The sequence below is a fragment of the Mauremys mutica genome, chromosome 4 (genome assembly GCF_020497125.1).
Source record: "Mauremys mutica isolate MM-2020 ecotype Southern chromosome 4, ASM2049712v1, whole genome shotgun sequence".
In the NCBI taxonomy this organism is placed as follows: Eukaryota; Metazoa; Chordata; order Testudines; family Geoemydidae; genus Mauremys; species Mauremys mutica.
This window is the reverse complement of record NC_059075.1, coordinates 163,392,237-163,418,310: the sequence shown is the minus strand read 5'-3', so window position 1 is coordinate 163,418,310 and position 26,074 is coordinate 163,392,237. Positions and strand designations below refer to the sequence as shown.

Sequence of the window (26,074 nt, the reverse complement as noted above, 5' to 3'; positions counted from 1 at the left end):
GCTACCCTGGAGCAGCTCTAACCTGGTGGGGGAGACCTGTTTATATGCCAGTGGGCTCTGTCTACAAGTCTACTGCCTAGTGCAGAGAACTGGACCTCCTGGTTTCAGGCCGCCTGGGGTTCTAATTCTAATCAGTGTGGTCTCTTCTGAACTGGATTTCTACCTCATTGGACGCCAGTGGAGGCAAAGGCCAGACTAACAAAACATGCTTTATTGTAAATGCACTCCAGTCTCAAGAAAGCCCCACTTTACACAGAACCCAGTGCCTAAGAGGAAGCAGGGATAATGGTCAGAGCAAGGGTTTGGGTAGCAAGGACTTCTGGATTCTTGTTCTCCATCTGCATTGACCAACTGCATGGCCTAGAGCAAGTCTCTTCCCCTCCTTGTGGCTCAGGTTACTTGTCTGTAAACTGGGGACAATGATTAGAGCTGGCTGGAAAAGGTGATTATTTGGGAGGGGGGAGGGTTAGAGACTTCTGAATCTTTTTTTGCAAGAAATTTTCCAGCTTTTAAACCCAAAATATATTTCAAACATTTTCAGTAAGAATCAAACCTCTTTATGGGGGGAAAAAATCATTTTTTGGTGAAATAATGAAAAATTTCAATCAAAATGACCAAAAAAAGCGTATGGAACTTTTTCAAAGTGTTTTGGCCAACAAATTCAACCTGATCTAATGATATGTACCTAAGAGGGGTTATTTAATGTATGTAAAGGGCTTTGAGATCAGTGGATGATCTCAATGGGCAGAAATCCTGGTCCTGCTGAAATCAGTGACAAAGCTTACATTGACTCCAATGGAGCCAGGATTTCACCCACTAGCTATAAATGATCAGTAGTTAATTCATTATTAACATCTCTCTCCTCTGTCCAGACAAGACTGGATTTAGTTTGTGTAAGCTGCAATTTAAAATGATTTAACATTGATATTGCAATTGCACATGGTCCCTGTGCCAAAAATCTTGTTGTTCAAGCAGGCAAATGGTATACAAAGAGGGGAGAGGTAGACAGTTCTTCTTCGAGATGTGTTGCTCATATCGATTCCAATTAGGTGTGCGCGCGCCGCGTGCACGTTCGTCGGGAAGATTTTTACCCTAGCAACACTCGGTGGGTCGGCTGGGTGCCCCCTGGAGTGGCGCCGCTATAGCGCCGGATATATACCCCTGCCGACCCATCCGCCCCTCAGTTCCTTCTTACCGCCTGTGTCGGTCTTTGGAACAGTGGAGCGTGGCTTAGCTCCATCTCCCTAGCTATTTGCTCGTTTTTCATAGTTATTGTGTATATAGTTCAATATTTTATATTTCTAGTTAAGTTTTATCAGTTTTAGTAGTAGTTAGTGTACATAGTTAAGAGGGTTCGGGGCTTAGCCCCTTCCCCTCACCCGGTACCGGGGCCCATGCCCGGTTCGCTGGGTTTTAAACCGTGCTCGACCTGTCATAGGCCGATGCCCACAGGAGATCCGCACAACTCCTGTCTCAGGTGCTTGGGCGAATCCCACATTGCGGACAATTGCCGCATTTGCAAGGCGTTCAAACCCCGGACGAAAAAGGAGCGGGACATTCGCCTCAAGCATCTCCTGATGGAGGCAGCTCTCACTCCTCCATCTTCGGCACCGGCCACGGCCCTGGGGACGAGTGCCTCCTTCGCACCGGAGCGCACGGGCGCCGTGAAGGGTCCTCGACATCAACCTTCACTGGCCCAAACTCCTGCCTGGCACCGTTCACTCTCCCCACGTGGCAAGAGGCGCAAGGCTCCTGCAGCACCAACACCGGCGACGCAGTCGGAGCGCGCATCGAAGTCGGACCGCCTGGCACCGTCAACTGCCGCGGCACCGACTCCTGCTGCACCATTGATTCCGGTCTCCCAAGAGCCGTTGAGTCCGGTGCCCACCAGCTCCCCGGCACGCGCCGTGGTTGAGCTTATCGTGCCCGCCACGCCGGAGACATTCTCTATGGCAAGGGAGTTGATTGCCTTAACGGACCCCGGGCCGCCTCAGCCCCCGGCACCGCCGGTGCGGGCTCCTCAATCATTAGGCAAGCCTGCCCTGCTGAGACCCCCCTCGCCGGGTGCCACCGAACGTCGTCGCTCAAGATCCAGATCCTGCAGACGTTCGCGGTCCTGTCATCGATCCCGGTCCCGGTGCCGCTCGCAGTCCCGGTACCGCTATCCATCTAGGCGCCGGTTGTACTCGCAGCACCGGTCAAGATCCCGTTCGCCGACCTGGTACTCTCGGCACCGATCCAGGTCCCGGCACCGATCCCGGCACCGCACCTCTCGCAGCCGGTCGAGCCGGAGAGATTCGAGACTTCGGTCGACCCCCCGGCACCGTGCTGGTAGCAGGTCCCGATCTCCTTCCCGGTATCAGTACGACTCCCGGTACCGTTCCCCGGTGCCACATGGGGTACATGGATCGCCGGGATACAGAGGCCCTCCCCCAACGGGCTCAGCTCCTCCATGGCCGTCTCGGCGCGCATCGGTCTCCTCCCATGCGGACAGTGCTTCCTATGAGGACTCTGATAATCACAACAGAGTCACCCAAAGAGCCCACGGCCTGGACCATGGACAACAGTGGTCCTTTTGGATGCCTTGGGCATATCACCAGGCCCAAGGTGAACCTCCTGTAACATCGCGTTCTGTTGCTTCAGAACACTGCATGCCAGAAGCGACAGTCAGCAGGCCTCCACCGGCTGGGGACGGAGGAAACTACAGCCCCCGCACCAGACATCCAGGCTTCCCCAGCTCCCGATGTCCCCCAGGACCAGGAGCCTCTTCAGGACCCACTCGTCCCGGGACTTTCTTCTTCCTCTTCCCCTGATTGCTCCGGTGTGGCCGAGGCAACATTGGTACATCCTGTTGCTCGACCTCTCAGTGGCGGATCTGATCCCCTTGCCACTCTACTCGGACCTCATATCCCAGGACTTCGGCAGGCTTCACCACCCAGACCTGCAGTCCCTCCATCTGACAGCATGGCTGCTCTCTGGTTGAGCCAATCGGAGTTGCGTTGTTCGGATGCGGTACAACAAGTGCTATTGGGAAGTAGGAAACCTTCCACGTGGGCGACATATCTTGCCAAGTGGAAGCGCTTCTCCTATTGGTGTGCCCAGCGGGGATTTCTCCCAGGTCACGTGTCTATCCCCACTATCTTGGACTACTCATGGTCCCTCAAGGAGCAAGACCTGGCTGTCTTGTCTATAAGGGTGCATCTTGCAGCCATTTCCGCTTTCCATCCCGGCGAGGCTGGCAGTACTGTTTTCTCTCACCATATAGTTTCTAGGTTCCTTAGAGGTTTGGAATGACTGTACCCTCAAGTCAGACGCCCAACCCCTACCTGAGACCTAAACCTGGTGTTGGCTAAGCTCATGGGTCCCCCCTTTGAGCCTCTAGCTACTTGCTCGTTGCTGTATCTCTCATGGAAGACAGCTTTTCTCGTCACTATCACATCAGCTAGACGAGTCTCGGAACTTCACGCTTTCACCGCGGATCCCCCTTATACTGTCTTTCATAAGGACAAGGTACAGCTCCGACCATACCCAGCTTTCCTCCCTAAAGTGGTTTCTAACTTCCACATCAATCAAGACGTCTTCCTCCCAGTTTTTTTCCTGAAACCGCACTCATCACGTCGGGAACAACAACTACATACTTTGGATGTCCGTAGGGCTCTCGCCTTTTATACTGAGAGAATCAGACCCTTCCGGCGTTCACCTCAGCTCTTTGTAGCAGTCGCAGACCGAATGAAGGGCATGCCGGTATCCTCACAACGAATTTCTTCTTGGGAGACATCCTGTATCCGGGCATGCTATGAATTGGCACATGTTCTGGCTGGACATCTCACCGCCCATTCTACTCAGGTTCAAGCCTCCTCTGCCGCCTTCCTGGCCCATGTTCCCATCCAGGAAATTTGTCGTGCAGCTACTTGGTCTTCCATCCACACCTTTGCATCACATTACGCATTGGTCCAACAGTCTAGCGACGATGCCGTCTTTGACTCAGCGGTCTTACATTCTGCGACGTCTCACTCCGACTCCACCGCCTAGGTAAGGCTTGGGAATCACCTAATTGGAATCGATATGAGCAAGCACTCGAAGAAGAAAAGACGGTTACTCACCTTTGTAACTGTTGTTCTTCGAGATGTGTTGCTCATATCCATTCCAAACCCGCCCTCCTTCCCCACTGTCGGAGTAGCCGGCAAGAAGGAACTGAGGGGCGGATGGGTTGGCAGGGGTATAAATCCGGCGCTATAGCGGCGCCACTCCAGGGGGCGCCCAGATGACCCACCGACTGTTGCTAGGGTAAAAATCTTCTGACAAACGTGCACGCAGCGCGTGCACACCTAATTGGAATGGATATGAGCAACACATCTCGAAGAACAACAGTTACAAAGGTGAGTAACCGTCTTTTAAATATAAAGTATAAATAATGTCGCTCTTTTCAAGTGTTTTCTACAAGACTAGGAATTATTTGAGGAAAGTTCTCTGGCCTGTTACACAGGAGGTCAGACTAGATGATCAGTGGTCCCTTCTGGCCTTAAACTCAATGAATATCCATAGAGCCCAAAGTGCCTAAAAGCAAGGTCAATAACATTACCCCTGTTTTTATAGGTTAGGGAAACTGAGGCACAGAGCAGGGACGTTCCTGGGAGCAGAAAGCAGCCCTTTATGGATGTTTGGATTCAGCTGCATGCTAGGCCTGGTAGATGGGTCCAGAACCTGGGATGCCAATCCACGTTTGGAAGTGCTGCTTCCATCTGCAGCTCAGGTTTGCACCTGTCCTCAAGCACAGCAGTCTGAGGTGCCCAGTACTTCCTGGGAGGTCACTGGGAGCTGGGGACTCTCACCCCTTGGATATACCTGCCCCTGGAAATTTCCACTACTTGCATCCGACGAAGTGGGTATTCACCCACGAAAGCTCATGCTGCAAAACGTCTGTTAGTCTATAAGGTGCCACAGGATTCTTTGCTGCTTTTACAGATCCAGACTAACACGGCGACCCCTCTGATACTTCACCCCTTGCGGACAGATCTGTAAAAGTAGCTCAGCCCTGAGGTTTCTTCTCCCAGCCGGGCTCCTGAGGGATGACAGCACTTCTGAGCAAAGAGGAGGAAAATGAAGTTTTGTAGCAGCAAAATAGCTGGGGAGCCAATAAAAGGACAAACCAGCAGCGCAGGCATTAAATGCTGACCGCCATGCTAAGAAGGTTCCTGTCAGGAGCAGGGCATGCTGCGAAAGCCTGATTCATTCAGTGGTTGGCAATTGCAAGAGACTCTGGGTTGGTTATTGCAGATTTATAGGCTCACTTTTTTTTTTTAACCTGTTTGATTCAGGAAAACGTTGGGGGTTTTTCCCCCGAGTTTACCGCTCAGCAGCCAAAGCGGGCCCATTGTAATACAGGAATGTGATACCTGGGGCTTTGGGCCCTGGTGCTGCCCATGCAGTTCCCAGATGGCTCCTGAAATAGCCAACCCCGGCTGGGGCCCAGCAGAGACCAACGGCAGCATGCGAATATCCTGGGCCTTGTCAGCTGCTGCCCCAAGCCCTCTGTGGATAAGGAACTGGACTGTGATTCAGGGGAGCTGGGTTAAATTCTGGCTCTGTCCAGAGGCACAACCAGAATTTTCCTAAGGAGGGGGCCCAGGGGATATTGATTTGGGGAGTGTCCCTGGGGCCAAGTACATGACAGGGTGGCCCCATTGCACAGACTTATGGCAGGGGCTTCGCCTTTGAGGGATCATAATCTTGAGTTCCCAGCAGCCCTGAGCTCTTCCCAGCCAGGTGTCCCGGTGCTGGACCATGGCCTGTATGGCTCTAGCCGGGCTGCGCTGTGGACTCGGCTGCCCTCGCAGCGGTGGGGGGAGCTCAGCAGCCTGGCCTTGCTCAGCAACTCCATGTGCAGGCTGGAGCTCTGGCTCCTGCACACAACACCTGTGCCATGGAGCTGTCCAGAGGGGTGTGTGTGTGTGGGAGGGGAACGGGGGGCTGCTGGGTAGGGCTTTCTGCAGACCCTTAGGGGATGTGGCTCTAGGGGGGTTGAGCCCCAGGCAGGGTTAGTTGGACCTGTTGCAGTCTGAACCTTGACTGATGTCTTTGGCCAAGGGGGGAAAGGGAACTGCCCCTGGCTCTGTCACAGACTCACCATGTGAACTTGGGCAAGTCACTCAATCTCCCTGGGCCTGATCTTTGCCCATGCACAGGCACAGAGAGGAGGCAGCTTGTGCCTCCTCCTGGGGCAGCAAGGGGAGGATTCGATTCCTGGCTGTATCTGTATCTGGCTGCACAAGGCCTCTCTGGGCTTCACAGCAGCTGGAGGAACACCCAGAGTTCAGGACCGCTTTGCCCACACCCACTGAATGCTTCCTGCACTGGGGCATCTTGCAGAGGGTCTCTGGAGCAGGGGTTCCCATGTGGTTGCTTTGTGTCCCCTTTGCGCTGGCATACCTGGCTCAGAGGGGCTGCAGGACAACAGTGAACTGGGCTTGTTCCCTGCCTCAGTTTCCCTTTGACAGGGGATGATCTCCCCAGCGCATGTTGGTGGGACTCAGATACATGGTGAGGAGGACTACAAGGGAAGAGGAATCCAGACAGCTGGGTTTTTCTGCTAGCAAGAGGCTAGTTTTTTAATAGCAACCCCTCACCATAAGGCTGCCAGGAGCTGAGCTAAGGGTGGAGTTTTCCTAGGAGAACATCTGCTGCTGGCTGGAGACAGCAGGCTGGATAAACTCTCCGTGTGCACTATTAGCTCCATTTGTTTATTGCGGTTAAGAGCCCAGTTCCTTCGATCTGGGGGTCAGGAGGCTTTGAACAGCCGGCCCCAGGCTGCGCACTGGGGACCCTGTTAGAGGGGAGAAGTTAAGTTCAGGTAGAAGAGCAGTTTGTTTACTGATGTGATAATGATTAATTTTAACCCAAGCTCGGGGCAGGGTGGAGAAAGGAAGCGCAGTTCTAGGCCAGGTTGGAAGGGTGCTGTATTAAATGTAAATTTCACCATCGCTGCTCACAAGGTGTTTCCCTTCTAGTTTTAAATTCCAATTAACTTCTCTCTAGCCTGAATCCCCATCCTCCCGTGCACCAGCCTTACACAGCTTGTCTCTTTCACATTCTCCTCACTGCTTTGTTGCCTTTGCAGCTTCCTCTTATACCACGCCATCTCCCATGACCGCCAGACAAATGTGGGCACATGGTTGCTTTTCCAAAAGTCCCGAGGGACACAGAAGAATTCTTGGGAACATGAAGGGGTTGGAGCTCGGTGGGGAGTGGGTCCAGGCTTACTTGCATTAGCTGGGGATCTGGCACAAGATACAGACTGTGATCTGGAATTGGAGTCCTAGCAATCTGCTATACCCAATGCTTCCAACTTGCATGCTGTTTAGTGCTGATCTTAAAGCCCCAGCTCCTGGAGTCAGGTGATGATTGGAAAATGTTGGCTTTCATTTTTCAAAACCAGTAAGTCTAGTCCCTGTGTCTGCAGAGAAACACTTGAATGTGATTCAAGTGGAGCTGCTCAGGAATTCTTCAATAAATTTTTTTTGTTGAAAAATGCAGATCTGTTGAATCTAAAGCTATTCATGACACAGGGCTGGGTTCAGCAGATGCTCTGGCTCAAAAATGTTCCAAGGGGAAAAATAGAAATTGTTGAAATGAATCTTTGACACTTTTGTGAGGAAAAATTCCAATTTCTGTTTTGAAATTTAAGACAATTAGACTGGGTGTGGAGGGGGGAGGCTGAAAACATTTTGAGTGGCCTGAAGCAAAACCAATTTTTTGGTTTGAATATTTTCAAGGTGGGTTTTTTGGTTTTTTAAAATTTTTGTTCTGATTTGAGGAGAAAAAAATACAGCTTCAGTAGCTGTGGGCTGGGAAACCCATTTCCCACAAAGTTCCAGAGCCGGGTGCACCCTCAAGGCTCACTTATCAGAAAGCAAACGGCCGCAGCTTACTACTGTCTGCAAAGTCTTATGACTTTCCAGCTGATCTCATGATTCTTAAAGGCTTGGCTTGGCAGTGGTAATACCTCCTTTCTGCTCCAAGGCTGGCAGAGTAGGGAAGATCAGCTGGCGGTCTAGGGCAGGGTGACACCATATCAGGGTTCTCAGCTGCGCTGTGGTGGCTCAGCAGGGTGTGTGCAAGGCTGCTCAGGGTTGAGGCGTAGCAGCGAGATCTCCCACCGCTAATGACGGTGGATATGGGCCCGCACTGAGATGCTGAGCACTCTCCCTGTCCTCACCCCCACAGTGGCTTCCACAGGAGGCAAAGGGGATCAGCACCCTGCAAGATCAGGCCTGTTCAGTGAGGATTGTGTCAGAGCTATGCCCAGAGGGAATGGGGAAGGAAGACAGGAAGCAGGTGTGTGGCTCATGGGGAAAGGAGGTGCTGGGTTAGGGGTCTCATTGGACCACTCCTGCAGCGGATGCCCATGTAGCGGGAGCAGTTGCTTGTCCCTCATGGCTGCATTATTCACAAATCACTATGGTCAGTTACATCAATGGCCCTAGACACTGCAACTTCCCCCAGCCTTTTTGCAGCATTTGGGGCCCTTACAGTAAATGGTGCACCACTCTCCTCCAGGTGCAGAGCCACCCTGGGACATCAGACTCCCCCCTCCACCACCCCTCCCACCTCCATACCAACCCTTCCAGGGCAGTGGCATCTGATTAGATACAGATGTGGCTTCAGGCACTGGGGAAGAGGCTGGAAATCTTCCAGCTGGGCCTAACCACTGGTATGTCTTGCAGGGTCTTGCAGACTCTCTGTCAGCAAAGCCTGTATCCGTCTCCACGTCACCGAGGTGAAGCAGCAGGCTGACCGCGGGGCAGCGGTTACCCAGACCTGCAATCTAATTGCAGGGTCCCGAGAAACCCTAGCGACTCCTCATCATTTCACGGCTGTGACTGAGACGCGTGCTGCCACTTAACCCTTTCGTAGCTGGGCAAGAGAGCAGGCTTGATTTGTAATCACTAAGAGCATTTGACCCAGTGAACTGGATGCAGTGGGCAGAGACTGCCGGACTCTCTGGCTGTGGATGTTGCTTGCAATATGCCCCCAAACCAAAGGCCTCTCTGGTCTCCCCAGGAACCTGCGGTGTTCTCTGTGGTGAGATCCATCCCTTCCTGCTTTCTCAGTGCTGCCACTGTGACCTCCACTGCCCCCTTCCTTGCATTCTGCAGGGTCTTATCCCCACTCCTAAAGGCCAGACAACCTGCGGGGCTCTGATTTGGGGCTTCAGGGGTTAAGATCCAGCCCCCTGTGCCCCAGTTGAGTACAGGGGTGGGGGGAGCTCTGCTGGCAGTACCTGCAACAGTTAGGTGCAGGCAGAGTGTTCACCACCATGGGTTGTCTGCCGCGTGTCAGCGCTGACTCTGGAATAAGTCAGGCTGCGTCCAGCAATATCCACATTCACAGCAGGGACTAGAATGCAGCAGTGCACATCTATGCACTGTTCTGGGCCCAGTGACTATGAATCAAACCCCTCACCTTCCCTGTGTGGCTCTCTAAGCCCAGCCCCACAATCGCTGTGACCCTGAAGTTCTTGTGGCTGTTCACAATCTCAGCCCCACATTCTGTCACCTTTAAATCCCCCGGGCTCTTACCCTGATCCAGGGCTGCGTTCTCTTAATCCAACTGGGTGTTGTCCAGTCCCCTTTCTCACTCCCTGTGCATTTCCCGGAGCTGATGCCCAGAGGCAGCAGCCGTGCATTATCTGGTACAAACAAAAACAACAAGGAGTACTAGTGGCACCTTAGAGACTAACACGTTTATTTGGGCATAAGCTTTCGTGGGCTAAACCCCACTTCATCAGATGCACGGAGTGGAAAATACAGTAGGAAGATATATATAGCAGTACATGAAAAGATGGGAGTTGCCTTACCAAGTCAGAGCTCAAGACAATTCAATTAAAGTGGGCTATTATGAACAGGACGAAAAATCACTTTTGTGGTGGTAATCAGGGTGGCTCATTTCAAACGGTTGACAAGAAGGTGAGAGTTACTGTCGGGGGAAATTAGTTTTTAGTTCTTGTAGTGACTCATCCACCCCCCGTCTTTATTCAGGCCTAATTTGATGGTGTCCAGTTTGCAAATTAATTCCAGTTCCGCAGTTTCTCGTTGGAGTCTGTTTGTGAAGGGTTTTTTTGTTGTTGAAGAATTGCCACTTTTAAGTCTGTTATTGAGTGTCCAGGGAGGTTGAAGTGTTCTCTGAATGGTTTTTGAATGTTATAATTCTTGACGCCTGATTTGAGTCCATTTATTCTTTTGTGTAGAGACTGTCTGGTTTGTCCAATGTACATGGCAGAGGGGCATTGCTGGCATATATCACATTGGTAGATGTGCAGGTGAACGAGGCCCTGATGATGTGGCTGATGTGGTTAGATCCTATGAGGGTGTCCCTTGAATAGATATGTGGATAGAGTTGGCAACGGGGTTTGTTGCAAGGATTGGTTCCTGGGTTAGTGTTTTTGTTGTGTGGTGTGTAGTTGCTGATGAGTATTTGCTTCAGGTTGGGGGCTGGACACCATCAAATTAGGCCTGAATAAAGACGGGGAGTGGATGAGTCACTACAAGAACTAAAAACTAATTTCCCCCGACTGTTACTCACACCTTCTTGTCAACCGTTTGAAATGAGTCACCCTGATTACCACTACAAAAGTGACTTTTCGTCCTGTTGATAATAGCCCACTTTAATTGTATTGTCTCAACCTCCCACTTGGTAAGGCAACTCTCATCTTTTCATGTACTGCTATATATATCTTCCTACTGTATTTTCCACTCCGTGCATCTGATGAAGTAGGTTTTAGCCCAGGAAAGCTTATGCCCAGATAAATGTGTTTGTCTCTAAGGTGCCACTAGTACTCCTCATTGTTTTTGCTTTTTGCTGATACAGACTAACACGGATACCACTCTGAAACCTATTACCTGGTACATGCACTGTTGGTTTAGGCCCCAGTCGGTGGGATACACCACATAGATTATTAGTCAGAAAAAACTTTGGCTTGTCCTACTTGAAATTTAAAGAGACAACTTGTGTTTCATGGAGCAACCACTGTCAAGCCACTCTTCCTTACCCCCTCCCCAGCCTGGCTGCAAAGAACATACTCAGTATTTAGAGGCATGTTGAGTCACGCCTTCTCTCCTGAAATCCTGGTGCAGCGAATTAGCTTCTTTCTTGTCTGATCTTCATGGGCGCCGGGTTATATGGGCTGGAGGAGCCCCAGCCCCAGGAATATTCAGAGCTGTGGGCTGTGCTCCACCAATATCTGGAGCTGGATTTCTCCCCTGGCCCTGGAGAAGTGGAGCAGGCACTGGCCCCTGGCTGCCACTACCATCATCCCCAGCCCCGGAGCATCCCCGCCCACCCAGTAGCGTAGTGGGGTGGAAGGGGGGAAGCAGCCGCTCCCCTTTGAGCACATTTTACAAAATCAGCACCTTTCTAGGCAGCCAGCACTGGGCTCTGGACTTAGAGTCCGGACCGGGTTTTACGTGTGGCCGCCAGCTGGCTCTGGGCTCTGCAGGCAGCGTGGGCTGGTTGCCGGGCTCCCCCGGGGAGAGGAGGAGGAGCTCGCAGCTGCCCTCCCGGAGCCAGGGTGGGCTCTGCCGGGAGGGGGAGAGGCGGCAGCGCAGCCCCCCCCCCCCGTGCGGCGGGGGACTGAGGAGCAGCAGCCCCGTTGGTCCCGGCAGCCCGGTGCAGAGCAAGGCAGCCACGCGGTAGGGAAGGGGGCTCTGAAGCCCAGCTGGTGCTGGTGGAGAGGGAAGGGGGGGATGTTTTTTTCTCCTGGTCTCTCTTCAGCAGAGGGGCTGAGGGATCAGCAGGACCAGGAGGCAAAGGAGTGACTTTGGGTTATTGCCCCCCCCCAGTGCTGCGCCCAGGGCTGTGAAACGGTGCTTAGTGCAGCTTGTGAAGGAAGGGGGGGGAGGGGTAAAGGTGCTTTAAGGTGCCAGTTGTGTCTCCTCATCTCACTGCTGACTAGCTGCAGCCCCAGTGCTCAGAACTCAGCAGTGATCTCAGGGGCTGCACAGGGCTCTGTAGGAGTTTTCAACTGCCTGCTAAATGCTTCCACAACGCCACCTTTTCACTCAGTACATCCTGAATAGTGGGGACTGGGGGCGGGGGAGGGGGGAGTGTAGCAGATGCCAATTTGAGGTGAATAGTCTCTTGGCCAGATTCTACTGCGTTTATGGTGCTTTGTGCCATGGGCTGGAGCAAAGTGGCTGGTGGATAACCAGGAATCTGGTTAATAATTGTTATGTAAATTCAGCTTTCTTCTTTCTCTCTCTCTGAATTATCACTAATTCAAAATAGTAGTGTGCAAGCTGACTGGATAATGGTAATAGCATAATCTCTTGTTATAGCACTGCCTGATTAGTAATTGGATATGTTGGCTGGCACCTTTTTTTACGTGTTCGCTCCCCCTGATGTTAGAACCTGGCTACACCACTGGGGAGGGGAGCTTCCTAGACCTGTGCAGCTGGGGCTTAGGTGAATTTTGTGATACTGTGCCCCTCCCCAGCTACCACCCTGCAGTCCCCACTCCTGCACCATGCTGGGCAAGGGGCAGCCCCATCCCCGGTGAGGCTATGGTGAGGGGTGGCAGCAGGGGAGGCCACACGTGATGGCAACTTCCCCTCCCCCCCGGTACCCACCATAGGTGAGGCGAGTGGGCTTTCTGGACCTGAGAGGGACCCTAGGAGCATGTGCAGTGACTGGGGGGGCAGAAGGGGTCCCTCCCCTGAAGCTTGCTGCTGCCAGGGAGGGTGGAGGGGAGTCCTCTTTGGCCCTAGCCCTGGGGCAGCTTGTCTGCATCCCAAGTACTCTAGATGAGGCCTCACCAATGTTGAATAGAGGAGAATGATCATGTCTCTCGATCTGCTGGCAGTGCCCCTACTTATACAGGCCAAAATGCTGTTAGCCTTCTTGACAAAGGCCAGAGGAGGGAGTGTTAGTGCCGGTGCGGACTTCCAGGAAGCGCATGGTGTGGAAGGGGATGCTGGGATGCTCTGGAGGAACCACTCCTTCAAAGCCAGTCAGGACTCTGGGGGAGCCTCCTCTCTGAGCAGACTGTCTCCAGGGCAAGAAGTTTACACCTTCCTGGGTCTGACCTCAGAGCATTCAGCATGCCCTTCCACACCATGCACTTTCCGCAGTGAGTCCGCCCAGGCGGGGTCCTGGGGCAGCCAGAGGTCCCTGCACCCCAACTCTGCAGTCAGATGTGACTCTCAGCCAGCCAGTAAAACAGAAGGTTTATTAGATGACAGCATCACAGTCTAGAACAGACCGTGTGGATACAGAAAACAGGACCCCTCAAGTCAGGTCCATCTTGGGGGGTGTGGAGCCCAGACCCAAGTTCTGGGCCTCTCCCCATTTCTCCAGCCAGCTCCAAACTGACACTCCCTCCTTTGGCCTTTGTGTCTCGATTCCGGACAAGGAGGCCACCTGATCTTTGTCCCCAACACCTTCAGTTGGCACCTTGCAGGGGAAACTGAGGCACCCACACAGTATTCAGAGAAAATATTAAGAACATTCCCACTTCATCACAACAGGTGCAACAAAATATAATACTGTATATTGAAGTAGGCAAGTGCTGCTTCTGACTTTCCACTTGTAATTGACCCTTGTAATCTTGTGGCACTGACGTGTTGTAGCTTCATTTTATATCAGCTTACAGGGCGGGAGCGGGGGGGGGTCACCACTATTTTGGGCCCCACCAAAAATTACACAAACCTGCCACCGCAGTAGGACCCGTTCCCCGGGAGCAAATTCCCATGCCTGCGCATCCCGGTAGTAGTTTCGCCCCTGTCTCGCTTGGGCTATCCTCAAGTTCTCCCATGCCAGGGTACCTGCTTGAGTGAGGTACTCCCGCAACTGGAGGACGTACCGGAGGAGGCCCTGGGATGGGGAGGACGACTGTTCCCAGTTCTCCCGCATTAAGTCCAGGAGGCGCCGTGGTCTCCGTCCATATAACAATTCAAATGGGGAGAACTTTGTTGATGCCTGGGGGACCTCCCGGACAGCCAGCAACAGGGGTGGAAGAAACTGATCTCAGTGGCGCAGCTCCCCCGGGGGAAATTTCTTCAGCATGTCCTTGAGGGTGCGGTTAAACGGCTCCACCAGCCCGTCGGTTTGCGGATGGTACATGGAGGTGTGGAGCTGTTTCACCCCTAGGAGCTTGCAGACCAGTTTGAGTAGCCGGGACGTAAAATTAGTACCTTGCTCGGTTAGTATTTCCTTGGGCAACCCTACGCGGGCAAAAATCTTTACCAACTCCCCAGCAATAGTCCGGGCTGTGATGCTCTGCAAGGAGATGGCCTCTGGGAAATGGGAGGCGTAGTCCATGAGGACTAAGACGTATTGGAAGCTGGCCGCGCTTCTGGGGAGTGGGCCCACCAGGTCCATGGCGACCTGCTCGAACGGGGTCTCAACCAACAGCATGGGGACTAAGGTCGCCTTGGGTACCCGAGGCGGCGCGGCCAGCTGACACTCTGGGCAGGAGTCGCAATACCGCTTCACGTCTTGGTGGAGTCCGGGCCAAAAGAACCGTGCCAGGATTCAGGCCAGGGTCTTCTCATGCCCTAGATGTCTGGTGGCTGGTACATCGTGGGCCAACCTCATCACGGCTCGCCGGTGACAGCGGGGTACCAGCAACTGCGTTTGCGGTTCCCGTGTGCGGGGGTCTCTGTCGACCTGGTAGAGTCTGTCCTGACGTAGTTCGAAATGGGGCCACTGGGTGGCCCAATGAGGATCGATCACGGACCCGTCTACGGCCGCGAGTTGCTCATAGGCCCGGCTAAGAGTAGGGTCTGCGCGTTGGTCGCGGCAGAAATTGGTGTCGAAGCGGGGTTCGGCTAGGGCCTCCCCCGGTGGTCCACCGGCTTCTTGGTCTCCTGCTTCGTTCTCCTCACCGTCCTTCTCCGCCTCTGTCGGAGGCTCCTGGGGCTCGGCCTCTAACGCCGGCGTTGACCGGAGGAGCTCCTCGAAGGCGGGCCAGTCCCGCCCCAGGATCACAGGGTACGCCAGGCGGGGCGCCAAGCTGACTACTAATTGTTGGGTGATACCACCCACTGTTAGTCGGGCTCGAGCGCTCGGGTAGGGCCGGACATCTCCATGAATGCACTGCAGACGGATCGGCTTCAAACGGGGGTCGACCGGGGGTCCCAGAGCCTGGCGCACCAACGTCTGGCCGCACCCAGAGTCAATCAAAGCCTGCGTGGCTTGGTCCCCAACCATCACCGGGATCGTGAGTTTGGGGACCTGTGGTAATCGGGTCCGGCCGGCCCTTGCGTAGACCTGCCCAAAGCTACAGTCCATTTCGGGGCAGTCCCGTTGTAGGTGCCCCGCCTTCCCGCATCCAAAGCAAGGACTGAGCTCGGGACACCCGCTCCGAGGGAGGGCCACTCGGGTACTTCGGGGGGGCTCCGACGGGCCCTCGGGGCCCCCTGATTGAAGGCCGGGGTTGCTAGCCGGGAAGCCGCGTCTGAGTACTGGGTCTGGGACACCGGCCGGGATTCTGATCCGTGGCCTGGACCTCGCTGGCTGCGCAGGTTGGTCGCCTTCTTCTCATTATGGGGCATTCGGGCCCGGAGGTAGATGGCCGGAAGGTGGGTCCTATGGAGGCTTCCGCAGCCAGGAAGCCTTCCATCAGTGAGACGGCGTCAGCCAGGGTCGCCGGCCGGTGTCGGAGTACTCAGGCCCTTCCCCGGGCCGGCAGGGTATGGACAAATTATTCCAAGACAACCTGCTCGGTGACCTCCTCCGCTGTCCTGACCTCTGGTTGCAGCCACCGGCGGCAGGCCTACTTCAGGGTCTGGGCCACCATCTGGGGACGGGCGCCCACAGGGTAGGTCTGGCGCCAGAACCGCTGTCTAAAGGTCTCTGGGCTGACGTCCAAAGTGTCCAGGATCGCAGCTTTTACTCGGTCGTAGTCTCTGGCCTCTTCTGTCGCCAGTCCACAGTAGGCCGCTTGGGCCGTCCCAGTCAAATACGGGGCCAAAAGAGTGGCCCATTGGTCTCGGGCCCACCCCGCGACAAGGGCCACATGCTCAAACATGACCAAGAAGGCCTCGGGGTCATCGTCCGGGCCCATCTTGGTCAGGCGCAGGGGGGCAGCCGAACGTGGCCCCCCCCCCCAGTGCCCTCCCCCGCTGGCCAGTCGGCGGGGCGGGGTGCGGGGCCCATGAGGTGCTGCAGCTGGTTCCCCAGCTGCTGTACTAGCTGCTGCTGCTGCTCCAGCTGAGCTGCGTGCTGCTGCTGCTGTTGCTGGAGCTGGGCGGCATCTCCTTGCTGCTGCTGCTCCAGCTGGGCGGCATGCTGCTGCTGCTGCTGGGCTGCCTGCTGCCGCTCCTGGCTCTCCACCAGCAGCTGGAACAGCCGTTGCATATCCATGTTCCTGGCTAGGAAGGGGGTGAATCACCACCCACCTACCGGCCCCTTCTCACAGAGGCAAGGGTTCGACTCCCCACTTCTGGTACCAACTGTAAACGTGGGTCTCCGGGGCTCAACCCTCCCAGGGTAGGAGGGGAGCCACACCGGCCCGTTACACTGAGCAACAATACACGAGTCAATTAGGGCTCAGGCCTTCTGTTGCAAAGCTGAGCAACAATATAAAACAGTTTGGGGAGGCCCAGACCCTCTGTTGCAGGGGCTGGGCCACAACACAAAGAGTTCAAGCAAGCCCAGGCCCTCTGGTGCAGGGGCGGGGCAGCGACACAAAGAGTTCAAGAAGGCCCAGACCCTTTGCTGCAGGGGCTGAGCAACAGTACAAATAGTTCAGCAGGCCCAGGCCCTTTGGTGCAGGGACTGGGCAGCAAACAGTCTAGGAGGCTCAGGCCCTTTGGGGCAGGGGCTGAGTAGCAAACAGTCTAGGAGGCTCAGGCCCTTTGGGGCAGGGAATGGGCAGCAAACAGTCTAGGAGGCTCAGGCCCTTTGGGGCAGGGGCTGAGCAGCAAACAGTCTAGGAGGCTCAGGCCCTTTGGGGCAGGGGCTGAGCACTGGGGTGAAGGGGAAAACTGCCACCCATGAGTGGGGTGGCAGGGGGGACGCAGGCCCATTCACTCCACTGCGTCCCGGCCCGGGGCCCTAGGCAGCGGCTACCACGGCTGACGGTCAGTGGGGATCCTCACCGCAACACACTGACATGGGTATGGGTTGATCTGCAGCCTGACTAGGGTCGGCTGCCCCCGGGCCACTTCCAATTTCCCCCTCTGGCCCTACCTGGTCCGCGGCGTCCACTCCCGGGAAGTCCCACAGCATGGGCTCCTCACAGCCCGGGTCGGGGGTAGATCCGGCAGTTCCTTGGGGAAGTCCGGCCAGTGCTGCTCCGGGGGTTCCTCGGGGTAACAACAGCGGAGAGGGGAAGTCTCCGGTGGCTCCTCGTCGTAGGTGGCACGGGGAAGCTCCGGCGGGTCCTCCTGGTAGCGAGCGAAGGGAAGCTCCGGCCAGTCCGGGCAACTGCTCTGGGCCCCAGTGGCTTCCCAGTCACGAGCTCCCTCGGGCAGGTCTGCTCCCGGCGGTGGCTGGGCTCTGACTGAGCTCGGATGGCCGGCGTTTATACTTCTGGGTCGCCGCCTGACCCTCTGAGGGGCGGGCTCACTGTTCTCTAGCCCCGCCCCTTCCGGTGTCCGGGGCTCAACCCTCCCAGGGGAGGAGGGGAGCCACACCGGCCCGTTACAGAGTAGTTAACCATTTGATAGCTTTCATCACCATATAGTTTTTGGCAGGTTTCCACACCCCGTCCCCATTTCCGGCGCCGTCAGCCCCTTTGACCATGCCCCTCGCTACGATACTTCCGGGGGTACCTTGGTTCAGGGGACAATTAGCTCAGTGTTAATGGCTCTAGCCTGCAGTCAGGCCAAGTAACGGTAGAGAGTCTGTTTGCCCGGGGCCCTCAATCAGGGCAGGGCGTCAATCAAGAAAGGGCTCTGGCCTACAGTCAGGCAGGCAGAGCAGCAGGAGGTTCATTTGCCTGGCCCTTGATCAGGGTAGGGCAGCAGTCAAGTAGGGGGGCTCTGGCCTACAGTCCAGCAGAGGTGTCACAGTCTAGGAGAGGTTAGCTCTCTGGTGGGAGAGTCAGCACAACCGTCTGGCATCTGGATTCAGGCGGGTGCCAGACCAATTCAGGCCTCCTGACAACCAGGTGGGGAGGCTGCCACTCCTGACGTTGGGGTGGTAGGGGCAGAGGAACCCAGGCCCTCTCGTTCCACTGCGTCCCAGCTCAGGGCCCTAACAGCGGTGGAGTGGTCCGCCACTGGGTCAGCAGGGAAAGTCCAACCATAACACGCTGGCTGGCTTGTAGTCAATAACACATCTGAACCCAGTTCAGCTTCCCTGGGCTCCTTCCTACACACCAATTCCATGTGTGCATGGGTTCCAGGGTTGTTGTTCGCTTTGGACCATGAAAAAGTTCAAGGAGCTGAGATTAGAGAAAAATCACATAAAATGTAAAAGGGCGTAAAGCCAATAGGGTTATCTATCTATCTATCTATCTCCATACACCACATCTATCTATCTAGCTATCCCGAGAGGCGGAGATAACCATGCTGGCGGCTGTGAGCCTCTTTTCCCAGAGGCAGCCACAAGGGTAAGTTCTCTCTCCCCTGTGTCCCCTCCCTGCAGCTTTCTATACTGTCCTTCTCTCACTAACCAAAAACGATCTCTTGCTGTTTTCTATACTCTCCCTCTCTCAAGCCTGGTCTACACTAGTCATTTATTTCGGAATTAGCCAAGTTAATTTGGAGAAAAAAAAATCATTCCTTCCACATGACCAAACTGGTTTCTTCGATTTAAAGGGCTCTTTAATCCAATTTCTGTACTCCACCTCGGCAAGTAGAGTAGCGCTTAAATCGAGATCGCAATCCCGGATTAAAAGTAGTGTGGATGCAATTCAAAGTTATTGGCTTCCGGGAAGTATCCCAGAATGTTTCCTTGTGACTGCTGTGGACAACACTCTCAACTCTGATGCACTAGCCAGGTGGGCAGGAAAAGCCCCAGGAACTTTTGAATTTCATTTCCTGTTTGGTCACCAGCAGCACAGGTGACCAGCAGCACAGTCCACTATCATAGGCAATCATGCAGAGAGCACCATCACAAGAGACCACGCAGTCCCAGATTCGCAGATGAGCTCCAGAATGGTCCGAATGGGAGGTACTGGATTTCATTGAATGTTGGGGAGAAAAATCTGTTATGGCAGAACTACGTTAAAAAAAAAAGAACGCAAATACGTACGCTAAAGTCTCCAGGGCCATGACGGAAAGAGGCTACTCCAGGGACACAGAGCAGTGTTGTACAAAAATCAGGGAGCTCAGGCAAGCGTACCAAAATGCCAGGGAGGCAAATGGGCGCTGTGGGTCACAGCCGCATACATGCCGCTTCTACCGTGAGCTGCATGCAGTTATGGGGGTGACGACACCACTACCCCACCACTGTCCGTGGATACCTCCAAGGAGGAAGTTGAACGGAGCGAGGAGGATGAGTTATTGGAGGACGAAGAGGAGGAGGAGGAGGACAGTGCACAGGCGGCAAGTGGGGAATCCATTTTCATCCCTAGCCAGGAACTATTCTTAATGCAGGAGCCAATAGCCCCCACCCCCACTTCCATGATCCTGGAGAAGGTACTTCTGGCAAGTGAGCCTGATCGGAGCCATGCGGTGGCGGGGTGGGGGGTGGGGAAAACACAGCCACGTTGGGCTGTTTGCGTTTAGTTTAAAGGGCTCATCCCTGCTCAGAGCCTCATCGGAGCCACGCAGTGGGTGCGAGTCTGTGTGTGTGTGTGTGTGTTGTGTGAAGCAATCATCCCAGAGAGCCTGCAGGACCTCCTTTTATACTGCAAACCTACCAGGCATTGCTTGCTATGAGAAAGGGGGCCCAGCAGTTTGAAAGTATTGAAATGAATGCCGAAGAAACAGAACCCTGCGTGCCCCTAGGGCTTACCATGGCTGGCTGCAAGCTGAATTCTGTTGCCCGGCTGTGTGTGATGTGCTGTGTACTATGAATTGCCTGTTTCACTGAGAAACAGTGTGTCCTTTGTTCTCTGAAATGTATCTTTTAAAATACTACTCTTCCTTTTTCTCCTCCTGCAGGTGCAAATGTTTCAACGCAGCCCCAATCTACTCCATCCAAGAGGCTAGTCCAGATTAGAAGGCAGAAAAAAGGAACTCGGGACGACATATTCGCCGAGCTCATGCAGTCCTCCAGCGCTGATAGGGCCTCGCTGAATGCGTGGTGGTAAACAATTGCGCAGTCACGTAATGCATTACAGGAACACGAAGAGAGGAGGGACGTGCGCGATGAGAGCAAGCAGGACACTATGGTCGAGCTCATGGGGGAGCAAACTGACATGCTGCCCTGTATGGTGGATCTAATGCAGGAAAGGCAGAAAGATCACAGATTGCCGCTGCTGCCCCTGTATAACTGCCCTCCCTCCTCCCCAAGTTCCATAGCCTCCTCACCCAGATGCCCAAGAACACGACGGGGGAGGCTAAGGGGACTCACACACTCAACCCCAGAGGCTCACCCAAGCAGCAGAAAGTTGGCATATGTGAACTTTTGATTTGGTTTCTGGACTTCTCCTTCCCTTCTTCTCCACCCCCATAACCCAACCCCTCCTCCCCCCATTTACCTTCTGATTTCTCTCCATGTGTTGTGCAATGAATACTAAAGAATGGTTTTTAAACAATTGTGACTTTATTTCCTTTCATATATATAGGGGGCGGGTAACTTCAAGATAAACAAACACAAGTGTCACACTGTACCCTGGCCAATCATGAAACTGTCTTTCAAAGCTTCTCTGATGCACAGTGCACCCTGCTGCACTCTTCTAATCGCCTTGTTCTTTGGCTGTGCGAAATTGGCCACCAGGCGAGTTGCCTCAACCGCCCATTCCGCCATAAACGTCTCCCCCTTACTCTCACAGATATTGTGGAGCACACAACAAGCAGCAATTACAATTGGAGTATTGGTTGTGCTGAGATCTAACCAAGTCAGTAAACTGCGCCAGCGCTCTTTCAAACGTCCAAAAGCACATTCGACCACCATCCTGCATTTGCTTAGCCTATAGTTGAACTGCTCCTTACTACTGTCCAGGGTGCCTGTGTACGACTTCATGAGCCATGGCATTAAGGGGTAGGCTGGGTCCCCCAGGATAACTATAGGCATTTCCACATCCCCAACAGTAATTTTCTTGTCTGGGAAGTAAGTCCCTTCCTGCAGCTGTTCCAACAGACCAGAGTTCCTGAAGATGCGAGCGTCATGCACTTTCCCGGCCATCCCACCTTGATGTCAGTGAAATGTCCTTTGTGATCCACCAGTGCTTGCAGCACCATGGAAACGTACCCCTTACAGTTTACATATTGGCCGCCCCGGTGTGCCGGGGCCAAGATAGGGATATGCGTTCTGTCTATCGCCCCACTGCAGTTAGGGAACCCCAGCGCATTAAAGCCATCCACAATGGTCTGCACATTTTCCAAAGTCACTACCCTTGATAGCAGCTGGTCAATGATTGCATTGGCTACTTGCAGCACAGCAGCCCCTACGGTAGATTTGCCCACTCCAAACTGATTCCTGACTGACTGGTAGCTGTTGGGCATTGCAAGCTTCCACAGTGCTATGGCCACGCACTTCTCAACTGTGAGGGCTGCTCTCATTTTGCTGTCTTTGTGCTTCAGGGCAGGGGACAGCAAATCACAAAGTTCCCTGAAAGTGGCCCTACGCATACGAAAGTTTCGCAGCCACTGGGAATCATCCCAGATCTGCAAAACTATGTGGTCCCACCAGTCTGTGCTTGTTTCCTGGGCCCAAAATTGGCGTTCCACGGCATGAACCTGGCCCAACACCACCATGATCTCCCAATCGCTGCATGCTGTGCTTCTAGGAACAGAGGTGTCCATGTCCTCATCAGTACAGTAATCGCGCTGTCGTCGCTTCCTCGCCCATTTTTGCAGAAACTTCACATACTGCTGGATAATGCGTGAGGTATTTACAATGGTCAAGACTGCAGCAGAGATCTGAGTGGGCTACATACTTGCCGCACTATGGTGCCTGCATGGGTAATCCTGGAAAAATGGCATGAAACGTAGGAGAGCTGTTCGGTTCAAGATGGCTGATAAAAGGCGGGAAATGGTTTCCTTCTGTAGCTTTCACTGGAGCCCAGCACCAACAACATGGAGAAATTTGCTACTGATGCAAGAATGGGAGAGCAGAGTTTGCAGCGGAAGCTGTGCTGCTCGGTTGACGATGGCTGAACAACGGCGGGAAATGGTAAGGATCTTTCTCTCTTTTGCACAGCTCTGTTTTCTGCTTATTAACAAAAAGGGTTCTTTCTCTCTCTTGCTGTTTTCTGTACTTTACACAGCCCTATGTCACTGACACAGAATCTCTCGCTAATTATTCTGCCATGTGAGTTCTTTCACCCGACCTTCTCAACCTTCCTTTATATTTCCTATTCTATTTAATTAGCCTTTGGTTTTTTAAATTGAGTTCAATTTTTTTTACTCTTATAATTTTTTAGTCCCAACAAAAATAACCTTTTACCACGTTCTTACAAACTCCTCTCTCTTGTTGCTTTCTCTAGTTTCCCCTCTTTCTTCTATTTAAGATAACCTTTCTTTCCTTTTTTCCTCTAAGCCTAAGCAATCTTTCTTTTTTTAAAACTCCTTTTCTTTAAGGCCTCTGTAGCGAGAGGGCATAGTCTCCTGCCCTGACAGACAGGGAGGGATCCGTGAACGCCCCCCTGGTGGGTAGAACGGGGACTTGCATGGCCTCCCCGCTGGAAGCAGAGGGGTGGGACAGGAAGCAGAACTATAAAAGGCTGGTCCTCCAGCTCAGTCGGGGGAGGGCTGCCTGAGGAGCAGGACGTCTCTTCCCCGTTGCGTGAGCCCAGACCTAACGGAGACCGCTCTCCTGACAGAGACCCAGAGGTGCTGACAAAGCTGCCAGACGCCAGGATCTCCGAGGAGCTGGGGGGGCTGCCACTAGCTGTCTATCCCAGCGAAGCGAACAACAACCCTGGAACCCATGTACACACGGAATGGGTGTGTCGGATGGAGCCAAGGGAAGCAGAATTAGGTTTGGCTGTGTTATTGACTACAAGCCAGCCAGCGTGTTGCGGCTGGACTTTCCCCGCTGACCCAGTGGCGGACAACTCCACCGCTGTTAGGGTCCTGGGCTGGGACGCAGTGGAATGGGAGGACCTGAGTTTCTCTGCCCCTACCACCTCAACGTCAGGAGTGGCAGCCTCCCCCCTGGTTGTCAGGAGGCCTGAATTGGTCTGGCACCCGCCTGAATCCAGATGCCAGATGGTTGTCCTGACATTCCCACCAGAGAGCTAACCTCCCATAGACTGCGACAGCTTTGCCGGACTGTAGGCCAGAGCCCCCCTACTTGACTGCTGCCCTACCCTGATCAAGGGCCAGGCAAATGGACCTCCTGCTGCTCTGCCTGCCTGACTGTAGGCCAGATCCCCTTCTCGACTGACGCCCTGCCCTGATTGAGGGCCCCGGGCAAACAGACTCTCTACCGTTACTTGGCCTGACTGCAGGCTAGAGCCATTAACACTGAGCTAATTTTCCCCTGAACCAACGTACCCGGAAGTATCATAGCAAGGGGTGTGGTCTCCCACCCAGATGGACAGACGGTGGGGCCTGGGGGGGGACTGCAAACCCTTTACAGCCTCTCTTTCTACTCATTTGTACTTTTTCTCTAAATATGTCAAAACACAAGCACACAACCTTCCCCCGGCCAAACACAGAAAAATAATACAAAATAAATTTTCAAAATGGCCGACGGCATCAAAAACGTACACGACTGGAAATGGGGACGGAGGGCAGGACGTAAATGCAACACGGTGCATGGAAACCTGTCAAAAAGTACATGATGATGCTATCGAACAGTTAACTACTCACATGGCTGGGCAGCGCAGGCGGCCAATTGGGAAGAAGCCGTGTGTTCCACCTTGCTCCAGGTGGGCTCTGATGCACCAAGCCCCCAGAGAAGGGAGGCTGGCTTTTCCCAGAGCTAGGGCAGCTGGGCAGCTTCAATGAGCTGGCTCTCCGCAGTGCACATTCTTGTTATCCTATGGACCAATGTCCATAGGCTGAGAGGTACAGAGCTGGCTATGTCCATAGGCTGCAGCAGGCTGGAGGCTGGTTCTTGAAGGCCTCCAGGATGAAGATGGTCTGAGAAGCCAGGCATCGGATTGAGGACATGCTGTCCTGCTGCAAGCCTTTGAGGTCTAAGATTGAAAGGAAGGAAATGGAGGTCAGAGCCATGGCACTCTGGAGAGCCCCGGTAGGCCAAGCCAGCTCTGTACCTCTCGGCCCACGACAAGGAGGCAGGAGGCAGGGGACTAGCGAGAACAACCAGCAACCTCACTAAACATCCCCGCCGCCCTCCACAGCTGGGGGAGCCTCCAGACACAGGCAAGAAGTCCCAATGAACCCCATTCACTCACTATTTCTAGGACTGCCTCATCCCTGCAGTATCTGAGAGCCTCATCCCTGCCTGTATTTACCCTCCCCCTTCCCCCCCAATGCACAGATGGGCACTTAGGCCTAGAGAGGGGGAGAGTCACAAAGGGGGCTTGGGCATTGTTAGGCGCTGCCTAACTTCAGGTGCCCTGCTGCCCTCCAGGAAATGCCGAGGAGGGAGCTCAGCCATTCTCTAGCTCCGGTTGGGAGGCCCAGCTGTGAATCTGCTCTGGGAGTGAGGAGTCTGAGCTATGTCACCCACCCTTCCCTTTTCCCGAACAAATGTGGTGGAGATGCTGCTCTGCCCTGTGCTGCCCAGGGGTCTGGACACGCAGCAGGGAGGTAGGTGACCGGACGTCACTTCAGCCTCATTTGGAGCAGTGGCTTGACCCCAGGTGTCCCATGTGGAGGTGACTGCAACAAACACTGGGCTAGTGAGTGCAAGGGGGGAGGCAGCACCCCACTTTGGCTGTGTTTGGGGGGGGCAATCATCTGCGAAGGCCAGCCAGCTCAGGCCCAGTTTGGGGATCTACCAGGCCGCAGCTCTGAGGTCAGGGCTAAGTGCCTGGGCACATGCCAACCAGCAGACACGACAGGGTGAGGGGGCAGCTGATCAGGGGGTTGGGGATTTACATTTTGCATCCCCTTGTGGCTCTCGCCTGTGACCACGTTGCTGGCGTTGGAGTTTGAACCCACCCTGCAGCCCTGGGCCATTCATCCCCCTAGTGCTCAGTACTCAAAGTGGGACCACTCACTGTCGCAGATGGCGTCCAGCTTGTCTTGGCTCCCCTGGTCCAGCTGCCGGGCAGTGAGCCCTACACACACAAACAGCTCATCACATCCCCGTGTCCCCAGCGAGGGTGTTAAAGAGCCTGTCACCCTCCAAGCACCGCGGCTTTCCCCCGCCCCTCACTGGCCAGGACACGCTCCTGAATCCCCAGGGGAAAGGGCGAGTCCCCAGAGATGGCTACAGGGCTGGTTGCCAAAGGAGAGCACAGCGCCTTGAAGGTCCACTACCAAGAGCCCATGGTGGGGTGGGGGCGGAGAATGGGGACTGCATGAGGAGCAGTGGGCTTAGAGGGGTCCCATCAGCCAATCAGGGCAGTTTGGGGTGAGCTTGCTCCTGTGGGTTTCTGACACCCCTTCGCCTTCATTAGGGAATCAGGAGCCCAGGGGTCACTTCTCGCTGCTGGCAGGGACTGAGGAGAGCCTGGGACCAGATCCAGCCCCTCTGCTAAAGGGACCCCTCTGCTCTGTGGTTACCTAGGAACCTGATGGCTGCTTCCCTAACTGGAGTCTGTGGGTGCTGCAGGAAGGCCATGGTCTGGCCCAGGAAGTCATCAGCTCTCCCGTTGTAGCGCGTCACCTAGGAGCCAGAACAAGGGAGAACAAGATTATTAAAGGCCTTTCTGTCCCACAGGCCAGCTTCCAGGTGTGTGGAGCGCACGTCCTGTTTTTGCCCCTCCTTCCTGTGCTGGGAGGATCACGCAGAGGGACCACACCCAGGGCCAGGTGTGGTCCCGGGGCTGGGGCTCAGTGTGGGCACAGAGCCAGGCAATCGGGGGTGCCCTATCCACTGATTCCTCCACTTCTGCCAGCGAGGGCTGTGCAGTGAATGGCCAGAGGGCTCCCTCACCAGG

The 26,074-nt window shown here is 54.4% G+C and overlaps 1 protein-coding gene and 2 long non-coding RNA genes across 7 annotated transcripts in view; 2 read left to right on the top strand and 1 right to left on the bottom strand.

Moving 5' to 3' along the window:
• Positions 1-26,074, bottom strand: part of LOC123369703 (maestro heat-like repeat-containing protein family member 7) — a 422,324-nt gene that overhangs the window by 96,142 nt on the left and 300,108 nt on the right. The gene's annotated exons all lie outside the window — the stretch shown is intronic.
• Positions 11,509-20,647, top strand: LOC123369722. Its single transcript, XR_006579132.1, has 2 exons — positions 11,509-11,687; positions 20,052-20,647. It is a non-coding gene; the product is annotated as an uncharacterized LOC123369722 (long non-coding RNA).
• LOC123369726 lies at positions 21,710-23,763 on the top strand. Its single transcript, XR_006579136.1, has 2 exons — positions 21,710-22,227; positions 22,877-23,763. It is a non-coding gene; the product is annotated as an uncharacterized LOC123369726 (long non-coding RNA).